The 20,837-nt window shown below is 35.1% G+C and overlaps 1 long non-coding RNA gene across 1 annotated transcript in view; it reads left to right on the forward strand.

Annotated features, from left to right (window-relative positions):
- Positions 1–19,163, forward strand: part of LOC145679731 (uncharacterized) — an 80,749-nt gene extending 61,586 nt beyond the window's left edge. Inside the window, exon 3 of the long non-coding RNA XR_014130512.1 lies at positions 19,078–19,163. This is a non-coding gene — a long non-coding RNA (uncharacterized LOC145679731). The remainder of the gene's footprint in view (positions 1–19,077) is intronic.
- Positions 19,164–20,837: the final 1,674 nt, after the last annotated feature.

Raw genomic sequence — 20,837 nt, forward strand, 5'->3', positions numbered from 1 at the left:
AAATAGTACTTACTTAGAAAACACGCCTCGTATTAGCAACAGGGTATCCTGAAATCAATGTGTTTGTTCGCTTACAACAGTCATTTCCAACTAGATGCTTTGCTGCTCAAATTCTCATTAAAACACTCAGAGCAAGAAACAGACAGGAAATCTGGTATTAACAAAGCAAATAGTGACAGGAAAACTAGAATATCGATGGTGTAAAAGTTGATTTTGCAGATGCGCTATTCGTAAGTTAATGACCAAAAGTACACTGTCTACATTTTTTTAAAAATTAAATTATCCTACCTCGTCTCCTCCTATTTCTCGCCGGTGTTTCTCCGATCGTGAAAGCGTCATACAGCGGCCACTTTGAAATCAGTAGCTTTTAACAACATAATTCCGTATGTGTACTGTACCCTGTTATTTGAAGGTTATTGAGGTTAATTGTAGGGATGGGCACGAGACGAGCTAAAACTCGACTCGACTCGAAACTCGAAGCTAATTCGAGTCAAGTCAAAGGTAATTTTCTCGAGTCGAGTTCCGAGCCGAGTCACTGTTTTGAGGTCGAGTTTCGAGTCGAGTCGAGTCGAGTCTGATAAACGGCTCTCTCGTTTAGCTCGTTTTAACTCGTTTTGAAATCATGGCCTGATTAGGCTGGAAAGCGGAAGCTATGAGAAATGTAAGCAGTAATATGGAATATTTTTAGTGTTGCTCACGAGATGGGACACTGCTCGCATCTCGTCTCATCTCTACTAACAAGACGGCAATTGATTTTTATAACGAGACAGCCTCAAATGTCATGAGTACGAATATAAGTATATATGCATTACTGTAGTTCTTACTACCAAGGCTGAGGCCAGCACGGTCTAAGTTTTCAACCCAAGCAGAAGCCCAACCCGGATAGTGATATTAACCGGCTCAGCTCGGTTCATCTCAGCAAACAGCTCGAGCCGGCTCGGTTGAGGTGAGGCAAAGACTCGGCTCAGGTAAGCCATCGGCTCGAGCCGGCTCCGTTGGGGCGAGCCATCAGCTCAGTTCATTTCAGCTCGAGCCGCCTCGATTGGGTGAGCTGTTGGCTAGGCTCGATAGTAAATGAGCTGTGAGCCAAGCCGCTCGAGCCGTTGGGAACCCTAAACGCAGGCCGAGCAGTTTTGAACATGCTTGGCCGGCGCTTTCTAACTTTTAACAATTTTTGGTTCGAGCCCGGACACTTGCTCCTTCGGAACTCAAACCCAGAACCTCGTAAACGATGTCCTTGCTTCGAGGCCGAGGTCAGCAGTCAACTAGTTTTTTAATATTCAGATACAAACCGCCTATCTTTCATGTTTATACACGGTGGTATTGTTATAATAATAATAATAATAATAATAATAATAATAATAATAATAATAATAATAATAATAATAATAATAATAATAATAGTAGTAGTAGTAGTAGTAGTAGTAGTAGTAGTAGTAGTAGTAGTAGTAGTAGTAGTAGTAGTAGTAGTAGTAAGTATCATTGATAATACTTGAAGAAAATACTTGAAACGACACACAGCATTTGGTCGATTTGTTTCGTTTTGGCTCAACTCGACTAGAAACTCGAGTCAAATTCGAGTCGAGTTGGAGGAAGTATTTCGAGTCGAGTTCTCGAGTCAAGCTCAAAGAGGTCTGTTTCGAGTCGAGTCGAGTTTCAATGAAAACTCGCTCGTACCCATCCCTAGTTAGTTGGTTGTTAAACATATCTTCGTAGATTTCAATAAAATTATATCAAAATGATTTTAGAAATTATTTTTAAGATGAGAGATCGATGTTTTCAGTTCCTAGAATCTAGATAAATAAAAAATAATGCATCCGAGAAAATTTACTTGCACAATATCCTTTTCAATATTTATCTTCATATGAAACTTCACATAAATATTTTGAAAATTACACAATTTGCTTATTTGCTTTCCTTTCCCAGAGTTTCTAAGAATTATAGTGGCTTTAGCATTAGAATCCAGCTGGCTGAATACAAGTACATCTTTTCTCACGTGGGTTTCAATATTTAGTCATTCATCTCTATCTTATCAGATGTGGTTTTACTTGATCTGGATAAGATATCTTCTGAAGTTGCATAATGCTTTCAAGGTTATCATTGAATAATTCTTGTTGAACTATGACTTTCAAATCAATATTGTTTGATAGGAATTTTGAACAATTTTATTTACTGCTTTCAATGTATTCGAGGAATCCGCTCTAAAATAAGGAAATTCCAACTCCAGTAAAAAAAAAAAAAAAAAGAAAAAAAAGAAAGAAAAGAAAAAAGAAAGGAAAACAAAAATCGATTCCATGGTTCAGGGAGTTGTTTTCGTAGAATAACAGTTAGTTACTGGAACATTTCAATAACCTATTCATCATTTCTCAACTACAGATCCTTTTGGAATTTTAAATTATGTCTTCGAAATTGTGTTAAACGTATTTTTTAATATTAGTGTCATATATTATACGAAAGCGAATGTTTGTATGTGGACATCATCATCTATATACATGTTTGTATGTATGTATGAATGTGTGTGTGTGTGTGTGTGTGTGTGTGTGTGTGTGTAAGTATGTATTTTGTCAAAAGAGCTAAGTAAATAATTTATGAAAGTTCAGATTTCAAATTATTACATAAAAACAAAATATTTCATAAAATTTCCTATTATTGCAAGATGATGGCCGTAAAGGCATGTGATTTGATATATAAGAGGTTTTGATTCAAGAATACACGCATGTCCTTATTTAATTTTCATATTTAGTGGCTGATGCAAAGGAACGGAGGAAAGTTTCCTTTGAACCGCTGAACTTACAGGCACTAATATATCTAGGTATTACAATATACTTTATATTAAGAGTTTGTTCAGTCAAGGGGTATGAATTTGAAATTGTGGTGTATTGGATTTTTAAGTCTTCAGTTAAGACTTTCAGTTCCGTCCTTTAGGCTAAAAGAAATGACGAGAAATAAATAGTGATCATGCAATGAATAATGAAGGAACAAGATGTAAGTAACACTTATCCCCAGAGTGCAATTCGAGCCCCCAACCGATGGATCTTGCAATCGCCAGCCAAATCGTCTTAGATTGTTTGACCATGTCAGCCGACAAATCTGTAAATAATTTGCTTTAATTTAATATAGGTTGCACAGTAGAAACGGCCCAAAATGTCGACCACAGCAACATGTACCGTGCTCTTGCAACTGTTTTACCTTGTTATCAGGTTGTATATAAAGTATTGCCATTGGAAGTCAAAATTGAAAATACATTTATTATTTACTATTTGAAAATTACTTTATAAAGCCACATATGCACAATTTTGGTCAATTACCTTCCGCCCTTTTTACGACATTTTCATCCCGTTGCTGAAGAATTTCTTTGATTTCTGGTAAAAAAAAAAAAAAAAGTGACAGTCTTCACAGGCCTCTTTCGTAACTAACTTAATACTATTTAGGGAGTTCTGCTGTGTCAGACTGTACTAGGTCTGGTTATACGGTTGATGCATTAAAGCATCCCACCAAGTTTTCTTAATTTCTGACGGAAAGTAAAGATGTATGCGGTCTGACGTTATCAGAGTAATATACAACACTTTCTCTTCACCAGTTCCGGCAATTTCTTTTAAATTGCTAGGCACATTCGGGCTAGTTTTCGACAGTACAAGTCCGAGTTTACTGTTCTGTCCGGCAGCAACAGTTTGATGCGCGATACCCTTCCAATGCAACCAAACGTACAGCATAACCTTCTTGGGCGTCAACGTTGACTTTGCCACAGATTATGAAGCTTCTCCTTAATTTGACCATGATCTTTCTTGCACATTATTGTATTAAGTTATCCACTTTAAATCTCTCGTGATCAACCGCTTCAGAAGATTAGAGTTCTTTATGTTTCAGAAGAGATTCATAGATAGAAATTCTATCTGGCAAATGTTTTTAAGTCAGATTATGTGGCACTCAAACGTCGAGCTTCTTTTTGGAGCCAACTTTCTGCAAATGATTTATCACTGTTTGGTTATGGATGTTTAGGTCATTAGGGATGTTCTGGATTGCTTACATGCCAATCTTACTTGAATTTTGCCAGAATATCGTACATTTTTGCTGTGATTGGTCTCCCATTGCGAGGAGCATATTGAATATTGAAATTTCTAGAAGGAAACAACTGAACCATCTTATCGCTGTTGCTTTTGGTAACGTATCTCGCCCATAAGCAGCACAAATTTCTTCACGGATCTGCTTATATGTAGGGCAGTTTTGTGGAAAATTCACTTATCTTCATGACACAATAGTTTATATATGATATAAGCATTCCAACACTTTTAGCACACCTACTAGTTTCAACTGTTGGCACACTGACTCCATCTCGTGTGCCAAAGGCTCACTGCTTTATAGATTATCTGAATCGAATATTTTATTTTATGTATTTAAATCATTAGCCATTTATCATACTGCGTGTAGAAGTTTTACTTCTTTTTCAGAATTTCAAAACTAACCAAACGTTTAGTCAGTGATTTCAATGCCAGCCATAACATGCTTCTTGTTGTGGGGTAATAAATCTTAATTAAACTGTGTACTGTAATCTGTAAATTCCCTTCTCTTAAGTAAAGATAAGGATACTGGTAGCTCATGAGTCATCTTCATTTTACGAGATTATATGAACACACAACCAATAGGTAACCTATGTTAATTTGTACAGCTTATGATATTCGTAGTTCTGGTACCACTACATGATATATACATTTTAAGTTTCTCCATGTTATTTTGTTTCCTATATTGTATATTATTTTCAATTTTTGTTTTTGAAGTGTTTAACTATTTTTTTACTTCAGTGGTATATTTTTTTTATGTGGTTCAATACTTTTCTTTTGTAGTTGTTAATATTTTCTATATATTGGTGCTTTTTTTTTAAAAAAAAATGTATGCATGTGGTTAAGTGCTCGGAGAAGGCTGCAGAGCCTTAACTTCGCCACGTAAAATAAGTCATAAATAAATAAATAAATAATCTTGAATTGTTTTCAATATATACGTAATGATAAGACAAAATTAGTGTAAAACTTGTATAATTAAGCATTTTTAATGAATCTGTGACTTATGTTTATGATGACAAAACTAGATGCGAATACGAAGGAACTTAGCAGTGAAATGTATGTAAGTCACATAATTGCATGAAAATGCCTTGCACCCATACGCCCTGCAAAGAGTACAAGGGTTGGCAGAAGCGGATTTCCAACCATTTGAAGCATTTTGCCAATTGCTCATTCAACAGACCACTATCATCATGCTGTTTCAGGCATCAGTACTGTTTATTGACGAGGTCACGTTTGGAAGGGATGACATTGTCAATACGCAAACACACACACATGTAGGCATATGCATATCGCCATGTTACGGTTGTCACATATCATCAACACCAATTTAGACTCTATATATGGTGCGGTATTATTCATCATCAACTGATCGGCCCATATATGCTACCCTTAAGACTGAATAGAACACAGTATTTGACCTTCCTACCGCATGAATGATGGGGCTTCCGCACACTTCAGAGTGAATATCCACCGGTGGTTGAACAACTTCCCAAGACATTGCATCAGGGTTGGTCTCTGGACCTGAATCTAATAGATTTTTATCTATGGGTACAGATTAAAAGTGTGGTGTATGTTACTCCTGTCAACGATGTAAACAACTTGGAACAGCGTATTCATAACGCCTGTGCAACTGTTTTCCATGACACGGGTATTTTCGGGCGGGTTAGCCAATCCATGATCTGGCGTTGTCATGCATGCATTACTATCCTTTGAACATCTCCTGTGATGTGCCCCCCGAACGTAAGTTTGCATCTCTCTGGGCGTTGATATCTACTGCTTCAAACTTAGTGTTCTCCTAGCAAACTCTGGGAATATGCCCAATATACTACACGTTCAAAGGAACTTTATCAACTTTATATCTATACATATATGATACATATAAAAGGTACAGCGAGAAAAAGGTCTGTTGTCTTGAATTTTAAGTACCTTTTCAGCAGCAAGTTATATGAGACGCGGAGTTATACCTTAAGATGGAAACCGAATCACCGTAATGCTCTTCTATCTGAAATCAAACCCAGGATCTCTTGCATCAAATACACATATTAGCCCAGTTATTCCTAACTGATCTGTCTCGACACACGGGTGCGTCGCGCAGTCCCATAAGGTGTGTCGACAAATTTTAGAATTTAAAAATCATGAATCATTTAATAATAATTAGTTAAAATCGATTTGGGGACAGACTGTGCCTTCAGTGGCAGCAACCATGTTCAGTACTAATGGAGTCACTACTTCATAGAAATTTATACTATTTCACTATTATAATTTATATTGTTATTAATAAAAAAAATCAAAGAAGTGTGTCGGGATGTCGTGGGAATGCAGGAAAATGTGTTGTCAATCAAAGAAGTTTTGAACCTTTGTGTTAGCCATAGAGCAGGAGAAGGGCATACATACGTATATTGGTATTGTATGCTGAAGAGATATTCTCGATCAGTAAGATACAATAGATTGAACAGTTAAACTACAAATACTCAATTTTAAGATTTAAATACTAACAATAATAATAATCCTCGGGATTATCAAGAGTGGCTTAATTGATGTAAACATTACAACTTAATCGAACTTAAAGCTTGATATTATGACTAATCTTCATTTACTGGTGTGCATTTTCCATCTCCAGCCCTAATCAGCGCCAAAAATAACTAGAAAGTTCGTAAATGTGAGCATGCTTAATCAATCACAAAGGTATCCCAGTCAACTTCTCACAATTGTCGGAGCCTATTAGTAAAGTATTTACATTGAAAATTACTAACCTATTTATTGTAATAAAACTCTGACCAATTTTACTTTCTCATTCTTGTAGCAAGAGTTGGTCTATTGTATACGACAAGATGCAAAGATATTGTTCTATATTAACTTACGGATAGAGGGATATTTTCATAGTAATACATTTACATACAAAATTAGGAGAGATTCTACTAAATTCATAAAAGGAAAAGCTACGCTATCATTTAAATACAACAACTTTTCGCGCTACTTTCTCAACCTCCGTACTTACCTAACTTCAATGAGTATGTAATTATGTTCTACAGTGGCTGTAACTTGTGTACTTCTGAGTTCAATAGCCACGGGAAATGGTAATAATACTTCGGCCAGCAACAGGTTCCCACACTCGCATTTCCTAATCTCTCACTGCACATATTAGTTCTATAGCACCTGAGACAAATTTCGAAACATTGTTATACGGTAGTTCACTTCTGTGGTATAGTGCATTGACCTTGTTTAAAATGTACTGACCATACAGATCTCATAACAATTTCTCATGTTTATTAGTAAACTCGGTAAACTACAATATCGCGTGTGGACAAATTGTGTTGAGTTGTGCACAAGGGTTCTTGGCATTTCGTGGAAACATGTACCAATATTGTTAAATTAAGGGAGAGTGTTTTTATTATGAACGTTGTCTTGGACTGAATGTGTTGTAATATTTTTATTGATTCATTAGAAAGTGTAATTGCTTTTCATCCAACGCATGTAGAACAATTAGCCAGTTCTATTTGAACTAAATGGAAGTAGCAAGAGATTTCGTAATATAAGAGTAGTTGCGTACAAATAGCAACGATATTTGTTTAATAAATACAGTAGTAAAAGATAATGTATTTGTATTAAGAGGCGGCATTTATAGACAGTAATTTTAATTCAAACAAATTATACTCTATGTCAATATGTCTTCGCATTTCTAAAGTGACTATTACAAATGGAATATTGCAGTACGCGTATGGGAAATATTGGAAACTATCAAACTATTTCCCCTAGATTGTTTACAAAAGAAACAGAAAATATACACATTGATCTTTCGCAGGTCGAAGTACTCTGGACATTCTCCCTTCACATCTCCGCCCCGAAGAAGTTATATAAAGAGATTATTGGACGAGAGAAATATTAGAAACATAGCTCAAGAGAAAGAGACAAACAAAAATAAAAGTAATTAGGATAAAAATATAGAATGTATGCACTATGTTACAGAGAGGAAAATTAGAAAATATAAAAGCAAACATGAACCTAAACAATACATTGATAGGAAATTTAAAATTACTTGAGAGAGTAACGAGGAACTGCCCCAAGTAATAAAGGTAGACATAATGATGTAGGGAAGATTCTGGAACTAAAACAGAAGGGTATAGAAGCAATTGTATATACGACAGGGTAATAAAGGTAATACTGAAAAAAGGAAAAATATTTTGTCATTGCACACATATGCATGCATCAACCACTACGATAAAAATATAAATTCATAAATCGGAAGAAAAGAGACGCATCTGTAATTGAAACTAAAGCCTTGACGTTTGTTGTACTAGAGGGAGAAGGACTAGGTAATATAGTAAACAACTGTGATCTAGGGTTGTGAATCAGAAAGGAAAGAGTTTAAACTAGATCTACTGATAAAACTTGCTGATGGCAGGGAAACTATGATACAACTAAAACAAAAGGAGAAGGCCTCAACATCTCAGACACATATCAAAAATATATTAATACAGAATAGATTTAGAAATAGTTTAAAGCATGAAAAAGTTCTACTTAGGTGTAACATATTTCTTAGATTACAATCTTTTGCTGGCTGAAGTACATAGATGTCCATATGAAAATGCAGCTGGAAGAAAAGTAGGAAAAATATATGTATTGAAAAATTGAAAGATGGTGAAATGAAAAGAGATGCATTGGAAACTTTGAATTACATCCAGAAGAAAATAGAAACTAGCATTGAAACGGAAATTAAAATCAAGGATAAACGTTGCAAAAGAAGACTTCAGGAGCAAAATCGTTTAATTTGGGCTGTTGAATAAGCAGAAAAGAAATAAATGAAATTAAATGAAATTTTTAAGTTTTACGTCAAACGGTTATGTCGATTAGGCTAAAGGAGACAGGCATGATGAGAAATGAATGAAAATGGTGGAATGAAGAAAGTGGGAGGAAACGGGAGATCCTCGAGCACGGTGTTTGTCCACCACAAAGTCCACACGGCGCGAGCTAGGATCGAACCAGGGACCCCAAGCACCGAGGGTGAACGCTCTAAGAAAAGAAATAAATTAATCGAACGTTTCGAGTAGAGTATTGTACTACTCGAAAAAGAACAATTTTAATAATAATAATAATAATAATAATAATAATAATAATAATAATAATAATAATAATAATAATAATAATAATAATAATAATAATAAGCCACTCAGTTGATCAAAACCAGGTATATTTCAATAAAAAGAGCCAGAATACTGTGACGCTGTAGCCCAAGATTTATATTTGATCAATTTTTCATAATCAAAAAGTAGATATTTTCCAATATCCTAACAAGCATAAGCAGTAGATAAAACATGACCTGATACCGGACCGTGTCAATAAACACAGACATTTCGAACACAAACTTAGGCTCTGCTTCTGGTGAAATTATAAGCGCATAATTCACTAGGAATTCCTTCCGGACGATTGTACCCCCAATCAGTGTTCGAAGTGGAAGAAAAGCAGAGGCGGTATGTTTTATTACAATTTTGACTCGACATACCGGCTATCTAAATATTGAAATTCAGTAAGGGTATGTTGACTAAAAGATTACATTTCTATTCACATAGTAACTGAAAACCACTGGGGAGTTTCTCTGTAATTACAAGAGGCGGAGGGACATGGCGAGACTTTGATCCCCTGCCAACAACTTTCTGAAAGAAAAAAAATATTTTAAAAATCCCCTTGTGTTTTATTATAGAGAATTATATATGAAAATGCTCAGAAACCGACTTTTTATATTAATGATTTCCTGCGAGAAAACTCTCGGAACCCCCACTCGACTGAGGAGTATTCCAAACCCCCGGAAGATCCACCCATGCTCAAAACACGACATTTATATGCATTAAGATAAGAAGACACACGCATACATAAGAAACAAACAACTCAATATGACACATAAAAAGAAATAGGAGAACTTTTTTGAAGACACCCCATTTTAAAAACAAAAGGTATGAAAAAGAAGATAAAAATGTCGATGTTGTCAACTTAGAAAATTACTTCTACATAAGAAATAAAATCTTTTTACGTGCAAAGCTATTTGTCAATTACTGCGTATAAAAATGGATTTATTAAAAGGTATTTAGCATCTACTCTCCAGTGACTGTATGTCTTGATCACTGAAAAACCAAAGGCAGTATGCTATCACCACTAAAAAACCAGAGATGGTATGCCTCCATCACTAAAAAACCAGAGGCGGTATGGCATACCACCGCATACCGTCTCACTTCGACCACTGCCATCAATGCCAATTTGTCTCCGTACAGCTGAAGTTGATATAGACCTACGGCATTAGGTAAAAAAAAAAAAAAAAAAAAAACTATTAAAATAAACAACAAACTATATTTTTGTTCCAAGCACCTGTTCACAAAATACTAATCACATCTGGACTACGTTACCATAATCATAAGGAATATTAACATCCGTTAGGTACAATCCAGATAGCTAAAGTATGTTATTCGTTTATTGAAATATTAGATTGGCGCGAATGAAATGTCCATTTTCACGTCTGGTGGGAAACTGCTTTCAGTAACGCAACAGAGGAATGGCACAAACTCAGTACATATCCATGAAATAGGCTGGGTTAGTCAGACAGTGAGGAGGTAATGTATTAGTGAAAAAGATGGTATGAAAGTGTACAACACAGAGAACACAAAATTACAAGTGAATTTTCGTTTGAAGCGTTTGAAGCGTTCACAACGGGTTTTTATTGCTCATGCATACGCTTGGAATACACTGATCGTGTATTTAATTTTGGAAGGCTAATGACAATGGACTGCAAATGCGAAAGCAATAAAAACGCCCAGAAAAAGCCAGATCGAGCGCATTTGGTGCGTTTCGGAACAATAGACCGCCTGAAATTTAAAATATGTCTAAAGGAAGGGAAGAAAAGCAAAGACGTGTTGCCAGGCAAGGGGAGTTTAGCAAGAAATAACTGCTTGGAAGATGCTTTGTGCAGAGTATTGGAACTCTGCTATTATAGGCCTGGACCTGGTAAAAAATAAGACCTGGAAACCCTGACTTTCTCACAGTGATTTATAACTCTGGCGAAGGTAAAATTATCGAGTAGCCACCTAGGTCGCGTTTGCTGCAGGAGGTAACGCATTGGAAACGCATTCTCCAATAGCCTAACTCTAAGGAATAGCCGGAGGAAATTTGTTGGTTCGAATTGTCAATTCAGATGAAAAGTGAATCTGCTCTAACAATTGAAGACGGTCATGATCACAGGGACACGCATTGGGGAGGAAGAGGGGACCATTGTCCCTCTTAAAATTGCGAAAGGGTTTCAGTTCTTCGACATATATATGAAAACGTATTAGGCTTACTTACCCATTTACATGAAGTATTATGTGCATGAAGGTGTAAATATTTGCTACTTCACTTGTATGTCGGTCTTTTCCCCCCACTCCTTCTTGAAAAAAATGCTGAGGGCGTTCCGGGTCAGGGCAATGGAAATATCGTGATAAACGTCCAGGACGGCATTCTTCCTTTCCACCACCAGAAGATGTTCTTGTAAGTATGGTAGTCTATGGTAGGAGTGATTCACCATGTTTTTCTCAGGTAAGGTGAAACCATCAATGCAAATCGTTACAGGACCGAACTTCATGAAATGCAACGCAAACTTGTTCGCAAGCATCGAACAATGATCAAAGACATGAAGTTCTCATGTTCCACGGTAATGCTGTCACGCACAGGACGGTACAGGTTCTACTTTTTTTCTTTCTTTTTTTGGAGCTAAACATCTTATGATTACGCGCCGAGGCTAAGGGAGACGAAGATAATTAAATAGATGATAACAGTGGAATGACGAAAGTGGAAGGAAATGGGAAAACCTCGAGAAAATCCAAGTGCACAGTGTATATCTATCTTAAAGCCCACTTGGCGGGAACTGAAAAGGAACCAAAGAGCCTACGCAACAGAGGTGAGCACTCTAGCACTGAGCCACCATGACTCAGCACACACATCCCATGAGTTTCAGTATGAAACCCTTCCTCACCCACCGTATTCCCTGACATTTCTCCTACAACTAGCCACCTCTTCGAGCATCTTGGTCACTTCTTGGAGGAAGCCTTCCCTGATGGTTTGGAGGCGTAACATGCGGTTGAGGATTTCTTCGTATCGCAGGCTCTAAACTTCCTCACGAAATCCATCGTTGGCTAAGCGATGGCAAAAAAATGTGGTTACAAACGGCGACAAATTTGATTAACCAGATATTGTAGTTTTAAATTTCTTTTTCTTCATTTTCCCCTTTAGAAAAGAGGCTCATTTCATTCACACTAACTTATTTTCTTATTATTAAAATATTAAAACCGAACAAGGAATATCTATAAATGTGACATCCTTAATTCAAATAATACACAGTAGCTCATAATGCTAGGTCAAATTAGAAAATTTTCTTCCTGTCGCAGGGAATCAAAATCAGGACATCACGGAGTAAAGACAATTCCCAAATTTAAGACTAGACTAATTTATGGTCCAACCGCTGTATACTTGTTGGAGAAAACGCAGATACTCGTGACTATCTCTTGTGATTGGAGAAGGGGATAAAGAGATCATCACCATTTGTCTCTTGCTGCATGGAACCTTCCATGCGAATGCTACCTTCTGCTCTAAAAAGTTCGTCAACAGCAACTGACGTTAGAAAAACCGGTTATTCTGACGTCATAGTATTCCAAGATTGATTCGCATTACATGTTCTTGGAAGCATAACGCTTGACCTTATAACGCAGGCAAAAGCCGAGCAAAACAGTTCTTCACTAGTGTTGTCAAACACAGAGAAATTGTCGTCTTTCCAGTAGGGAGCAAAAAAAAAAAAGATTCAGCGGGACAGAACGAAAAGGGAAATAAAATTCGGGAAATTATTACAAGTAGTTTTCATGGAGGACACATGAATACAGGCATACCTTGCGTAACTAGATTTTTATTATTACACATATTTACGAAGTTTGCCGATATATATATATATATATATATATATATATATATATATATATATATATATATAAACAAATGAAAGCAGTAAATAAAACGTATGTATGTGTATAGATGATAGTTCTATGTAAGCCGAGTCGACTCACTAAGCAGAGCCCTCACTTCTCGTGTGAGAGAACCCTGGTTCGATTTCAAGTCATGGGAGTTTATAATGAACAACTTCGTTCCTCTCACATTTTGAGACCAGAAATTGCTTCGTAACCATTCATTTCCATTAATCATCCGATTCGTTTAGTCTAGAGGCATAACCGAGTGAAGTAAAACTCCAAGATTTTATTTAGAATTTAAGAAGTACTTTTTTTTTTCATCGGCTTAAAAACAGGATGTTCATATATTTGTATGTAAGGATGTTTGTCATTATATTGAGAACCATTGGTCATATTGCCATTTTCACCAATCTAATAAGATACTCCTATAAAATGTTTTTACGTCTAAAATATTTGAAAAATTTTAATAATCTAACATAAATAAAATAAATAATTTGTTTGTGTGTTTGTCTGTCTGTGTGCGGCCTGGAGATCAGACGACTGGACCGAAAGTTACCAAATTTTGGTCACGGGTACCTTGATCCAGGCCGCAGACTAAGACGAAGCATTTTTTTAAATTCGAACCACGGGGGTCTTGGGGAACAGGGTGTTTACCAGGATACGCAAAAGTGGTAGAAAATGACAGATATTAATGTCGAATTCACAGATTTCGCGGTCGCTGAGATCCGTGGTGACACTTCCATTAGCGATGACTTGCAAATTCAGCTACTATTGTATGCGGGCCTTGAGTTACCTGCGGAGGGAAGGGTTACCGAAACAGGTAAAAATAATTAAAAATGACCGATATTAGTGTCAAATCCATTGTTTTCGGGGTCGCTGAGCTCAATGATGAAACTCAAGATCACGTTTACTTTAAAATTTAGCTCCCATCAGCCAAGGAACGGAGACCATAATAGAGGGGTCATCGAAACATGTAAAAATAATCCAAAATGACCGATATTAATGTGAAATCCATAGTTTTCGAGGTAGCTGAGATGAATGGTGGTACTCTCATAGGCGTTGACTTCCAAACACAGCCCCTTATCGGCTGTGAGCCAGAGGCGTTTCTTTTAAATTTGAACCAGGGGGGTTTGAGAGGGCGTTTACCGGGATATGTAAAGTAGTAGAAAACGACCGATATTTTTTTCGTTGTTCAGTTTGTTTACATAGATATTTTATCCGACAAATGCGAAGAATGGGTACATTCAGCTAGTAATTATTAATAAAGAAAATCAAATAATTTCTGCGGCTCCAGATTAAAAAAAAAACTTATCCTAAAATATGAGGCAACCAAATAATCAACAAAGTAATGTGGGTTGTATATAACAAAGGTGTTAAGAATCTTTATTTTTTGAAAACCAACTTTCTCCAAGGTGAGGGATGTTTAGGTCACTGGCGATTGCATAATTATTTACATGCTGGTCTTATTCGATTTTAGACAGAATATAATCCACTTTTGCTGTCATTGGTCATCCATTGTGAGAAGCATCTTGGTTATCGAAGGTAGTGAAATTAAACAAACTTAAAAGCAAAATAATCGATTTCAAAATCGTACTAAAAAGCAGAAAATTAGGCATGTAGCCAAGGAAGGGGGTTCGGGCAGTCCGGACCCCCCGTCGAATTCAGAAATGAAAAAAATTAAGGAAGGGTGAAACAAAATGAAATGAGAAAAAGGAGGACCAGTGTTAAAAATAAATAGCTAGAGCAAGCTTTTGGTTACTCTTTCTTGAGGAGATATGTATTATTTGAGATACATGGTGGCGAGGTATCCTGGAAGAGTCAAGGAATTGGAAATTTCTAGAAAAGTTATGGAATTCTCAGAATTTCTGCTACTAATCATGGAGATTTCAAGCTTCCGAAAGCATAGTGCCGCTGTGTAACAGCGTGAACATTTTTTATCATAAATTTTCGTCATCGCATCTTTGCAGTATCAAACATGTTATTTCAAAAACAATTTTCTACTGCTCCTTTAACCTGTCATTTGAAACAGACAGTAGTTGACGGAATAATAAGAATAAAATTTATGTTGAAAAAAAGTGCTGTTAACATTTGATTCAACATAGAAAGGAAGGCAGATATTGTAAAATATTTTACAAGACATTATTGAGTATGTACATTTTATAATAGTGAATATGTACTTTTTATATAGTTGAGGTCATAATGAAAGGAAAACTGTTATATTTGAATGAACAGAGGAAGGATGTAAACATTGTAAAATCTTTATCATTACGTTTTATTTTATTATTATTATTATTCTTTTACTCGAGATTTCTTCATAGTTTGTTATTAAAATACTTACCAACATATCCTCATTTTATTGTCCTAACAAACCAATATATGTTGCCAGTAAAATAGTTTAGATTGAGCGAGCTCCTGGTGTGATAACCACAGTATTTCATATCACCCTTCCCCCTTCCATTAGAAATCCTGGCTAAATGAAGCAATATATATTCCAGCAAAATAGTTTAGAATGATCGAGTCCCTAATGTGATGATCACAATATTTCATGTCACGGACCCTTCCTTCACGAAATCCTGGCTACGTGCCTGCGAAATTAATAATAACAATATAAAGCATTTTAAAACAGACAGTAATTTATTACTGTTACTATTACTATTACTAGCTAAACCAAATATACCAATGCCTCATAAAATTATTATTAAAATAATCTTATATTAGACATTAATTTGTTCAGCTTAGCACAATTCTTTATAGATATTAGTAATACATTATTTTTTGCTTTTAAGAGCTTTATTATTAGCCTATCTACTTTTTAATGATTTTATTTTATTTGTTTTAGTGCTTTTTTAAAGCCTGCTCATATTTTTTAAAAAGTTTTTATTATACAATAGCTTATACAGGGTGTTCCAAAACAACACCGACAACGTTTGGGAGATGATTCGTGACACCGAAATACGACAAAAAGTATAGACCAACCTGGGTGCACAAATGTTTCCTTTCTGAGTTATAGGCTGCCGAAAACATGAAAAAATGAACTTAAAAGGTCCATAATTCAAAAACTATAGGACCTATCATAGTCAGGTCAAGACTTCACTTAGGAACTAGTATGTGCCCTAACCAAATAGCCAAGTTTCATAATCCTGTGATACTTCCACATTTTTTATAGAGGTAGTTGGTGAGTAGAGCTACTTCAAATTATATACCTGTAGCCAAACTCCCTGTACAAAAATCGTTGCGTGAGTTCGTTAGGATTCTGAAACATTGATTTTTGGACAGGGTATGTATTAGTTAATAAGTCGTCTTGACCCGACTACGGAAGGTCTCATAGTTTTGGAGCTATGTACCTTTAAAGTTCATTTTTTCATGTTTTCAGCAGCCTATAACTCCGAAAGGAAGCATTTGTGCACCTAGGCTGGTCTATACTTTGTCTTATCTTGGTGTTAGGAATCACCTTCCAAACGTTGTGGGTGTTCTTTTGAAACACCCTGTATATGTTCAAAAGAATTTTCAGTGTACGGTATAACTTAATTTTACGGTACGGTAAACATTTTTTTTAAACTTTTAAACTTGTTTATTATCCTAAGTTTTTGTGAGGAACCAACTCAATTTTAAACCCATTTGTAATCAGACTTCGAACAACGCAGCTTTGCAAAGCACGACAGTTTGATGGAAGGTATAACGAACCGTGCTAAGCAAGATTTTCATCTACTTATTTGTGCGGTTCTTTCGTAATAAGCTTAGCGTGAATTTTGGGCCAGGTAAGATAACTTGAAGCGTAGGGTAGAAAAACAACCAAAATAAAGAGTAAAAGTTTGCAGGAGAACGAATCCAAATTTTCAACCATAATGAATGTAAATATTTTTTTGTTGCTTAAACTTTTAATAACCTGTCAATCAATTGATTATTTCTCTTTAAGCATGTCATAAATAAATTACCTGTAAAAGCAGCTCACTGTCATTATGCTGTTATTTTTTCCCTTTCTTTTTTTCTTTCTTTTTCTAACATTCCAGCAGTAATACGAGTGAAGAAAAAATCGTGAAAAAAAATTTACGAACACTCAAACGGACAGGAACGTGGAGACTTGGAAAATTTGAGAAGGGGTAACTTATTAAGATTTTGTAGTGGACAACATCATGTCTCCGAATTTTCGCCGATAGTTTCCGCCTTCTTACACATTCCCAGTGGTGCTATTCAGTCGGTTCGCACCGGTTCGCTAGAACCAATTGTTAAAATATTTCGAGTTCGCAGAACCATTTGTTATACCAAGACATAAACACAAGCATGCATACATTACGCATGATCTAACCAAGAGTGAAAGAAAGAAGCCAAACAAATTATTTTGGAAATCGAAAATAAACAATGCAAATCGTTTGTTTACTATTGTTCTCATAAAATTTTTGTCTGTAAAATAAATAAATAAATAATTTATATCAAAAACACTGGTGGTGTCAACTTTACGTAGCAGAACCCATTTTTAGAAATCAGAAATAAACCATGCAGATGTTTGTTCACGCTTACGAAGAGCATCCCAGACTGTTGAGCAGGGCAATGCTAACTTATGACCCGTTTTCCGAACTGACTTCGTGGAACTGTTGGGAGGATTGCTGTACTCTGTCTCCTCTAAATGCGAAAGACAGCTGGTGCTTTTACCTTTGCATAGGCAGTGTGTCTCTGAGTTGTGTATAAATTGTGTCAGGTGGATCTACTCCAAACTGTTGCCGAAAGTTGCGTTGAACTGTGATAACGGACGTTGTTTTATCGTATTCCACAGCATAAAATTAGTTTTGTTGTACATGGCCGCCATCTTGAAAAAATGTGGTCTTGGGAACAGCAGGTATTCTAATCAAAACTTAAACTCTCTAATAGCAATCCTTGTCACTGACACCTCACGCCACACACCAGGCACCTAGAAAAAATAAAGAAAATGGCACAATATTTTCTGAACATCCTCTACTATGAGAGTTGTTCTTGCATGATGGTCTGTGCATCCAGCCAACTGTATCACATTAAGATTCTGGTCGTAATCCGAAGCCAACGTTAATAATAGGCTATGTCTTTCATAACCTCGATGTTGCATTAGGACGGAAGACAAAAAACTCAACTCAACTCAATGGATCATTCATTACCAAGTTTCCAAAACCGTTGGGTATAGGAACTTGTAATTTTGAACAAATGTTCACGAATACTACAGGCTGTAGATAAAACAGAGTTTTGCAAAATTCTACAACTAAGGAGAGACAAGGGGCTTTGAGTGTGTTTTCGTCGTTTTATGGATCTTCTAGACCAGCGTTTCCCAACCGGTGTGCCATGGCACACTGATGTGCCGCGAATGAGCCGTTGGTGTGCTGCGAGGAAATCGAAACAAAATTATTAATTATGTGGCAACCAAATTGGAAGACATAGGAAAAACGTAAATTTGTATTTCATATTACTATAAACCTCTACAATGGAAAAAATTACTCTAATTGTAATATATTGTTATACATACATTACTGTCTGAGGGATCCCTTTGCGCATTCTGTCCTACAGTCCGCAGAATTAAATGTCCAGGAAGGAAATGAATTGATTGATGTGAGGAATGACCGAGGTTTCAAGCTCCAAAACTCCTAACAAGACATGGCAACATTCTGGATATCTCTGCAGCATTTTCTGCAATGAACACAATCAATTGTAAGAACAGGTCATAACACGACACGATATGAGGGTGTGTTTATCAACTATTCGTCCACAATTGACGGAGAGTTGCACATTAATTCTGCTTCGAGCAGCAACTTGTTTTACTTATTTTTTGAAGATTTGTAACTTCCATATATTATTATTAAACAATTGTAACCTTCAACAGCTATTATTGAAAAATTGTTACATTACTAATATTATTGAACAATTCTAACCTTCATATATTATTTAAAAACTGTAACGTATATTAATCATGTTAATAAATTATAAGTTTCATACTGTGTTACTTTTCTGCTGTACATTTTTAATGTTGTAAAAAAGTATTTGTCATCATTGGTATCACCATTTTTGCTTCTTTATTGTTGCAGACTATTTCATAACTTCAAATTTTAAAATATCATTCAATCCTTTCGACAAAGCAAACATGCATACAAATTACCTACATTTATGTCTTAAAAGTACAAGAGATTTGTTTGTTCATTCGTTATTAGTTAAAGGTAAGATACGGTTTTTGAAAAAGAAAGTGTATTTTTAAAAACCTGAGTCCTATATTTCAATGCAATGTTTTTCTATTTTTAAATTAGAATTAAAAATAAGCATAATGATTTACAAGGGGAAAACCAGTGATCAAGCTTCTTTGTGAGAAGATCAGTTATCGCAGAAAAAAATACCACGGCATTTTATGTTTATTATTATTATTATTATTATTATTATTATTATTATTATTATTATTATTATTATTATTATTATTATTAATAATAATAATAATAATAATAATAATAATAATAATAATAATAATAATAATAATAATAATAATATCTATGAGTGTGCTGCGGAAATTCAAGTTACGCTCGTAGTGTGCCGCAAGTTGAAAAATGTTGGGAAACGCTGTTCTAGACCTTTAAGTGTAGGAACTTAGATTTTCCTTCATAAAACATTGGTTGATAAGGAGTTTTGCGGAGAAGAGAAGGAAGGAAAACAGGTAAAGAAGGGGAGAAGGAAGGTATAGCTTTTTTTTTTTTTTTTTTTTTTTTGTATCCGAAATCGTTGGGGAAAGAAAACTGAAAACTACCAATATTTGACAAAATCTCGATTATTGTAAAGTGGATTTTTGAAATTCAACACCTAAAAAGATGGAAAGAACAAATATTTGTTGTTCTTCCTTACATTTTCCGAAACCTTAGTAGTCTTATACTCAAGATTACAGCTAAAAATGAATTTTGGAGATTCCACTCGGAAGGGAGGGTAAAGATAATCTTGTGGTGCTGACGTAGACCTTCTCTTAAGGTCTACATAAAAGGTGGCTAAAGCAGCAGATACATAAAATTGAATGATTGCTGCGAGATTACATTAAAATATATTCCAATATCTTTCCTTGTTTCTTAAAAGTGCTATACATAAAACCATGGGTTTTATATATGAGAAGTGTTTGAATCACAGAAGATGTCTCTCTCATGTGAGAAAGCTACTTGGATAAGTTTCAGAACTGGGAAAAGTGACTTTAGTTTTGAATTTCCTGGAGAAATATAGCTAATAATTTTTAGTAACAATTTACACGATTGAAGATAATATTTCGATTTCGGCTGCAAGAAAACAAATTGGTCACAGCTTTGACAAAACCATTTGCATAAACCTCTGAGAATACAAATTTTGCCGCAATTTTTACCGAACTATTTCCATGAATAAGAGTGGATTCTGCTGCTACTATTTCAGCATTTATTGTTTAGATCAGTGGTGTCCAATTATAATGAGCCTGAGGGCCATAACCGTCTTTGCTAACTAGGTGAAGGGCCACAGCTAATAATAATAATAATAATAATAATAATAATAATAATAATAATAATAATAATAATAATAATAATAATAATAATAATAATAATAATAATAATAATAATTATTATTATTATTATTATTATTATTATTATTATTATTATTATTATTATTATTATTCCAGCCCTTGTAAACTCTCCTAGTTATCCTCATTTATCACCTTGAATGTAATATTTCAAATACATTTCTATATTTTTCTTTTGTAGTATAAGAATAATAAATATAATAATAATAATAATAATAATAATAATTATTATTATTATTATTATTATTATTATTATTATTATTATTATTATTA

This window comes from Thermobia domestica, chromosome 2 (assembly GCF_964235325.1).
Source record: "Thermobia domestica chromosome 2, izTheDome1.hap1.1, whole genome shotgun sequence".
NCBI lineage: Eukaryota > Metazoa > Arthropoda > Insecta > Zygentoma > Lepismatidae > Thermobia > Thermobia domestica.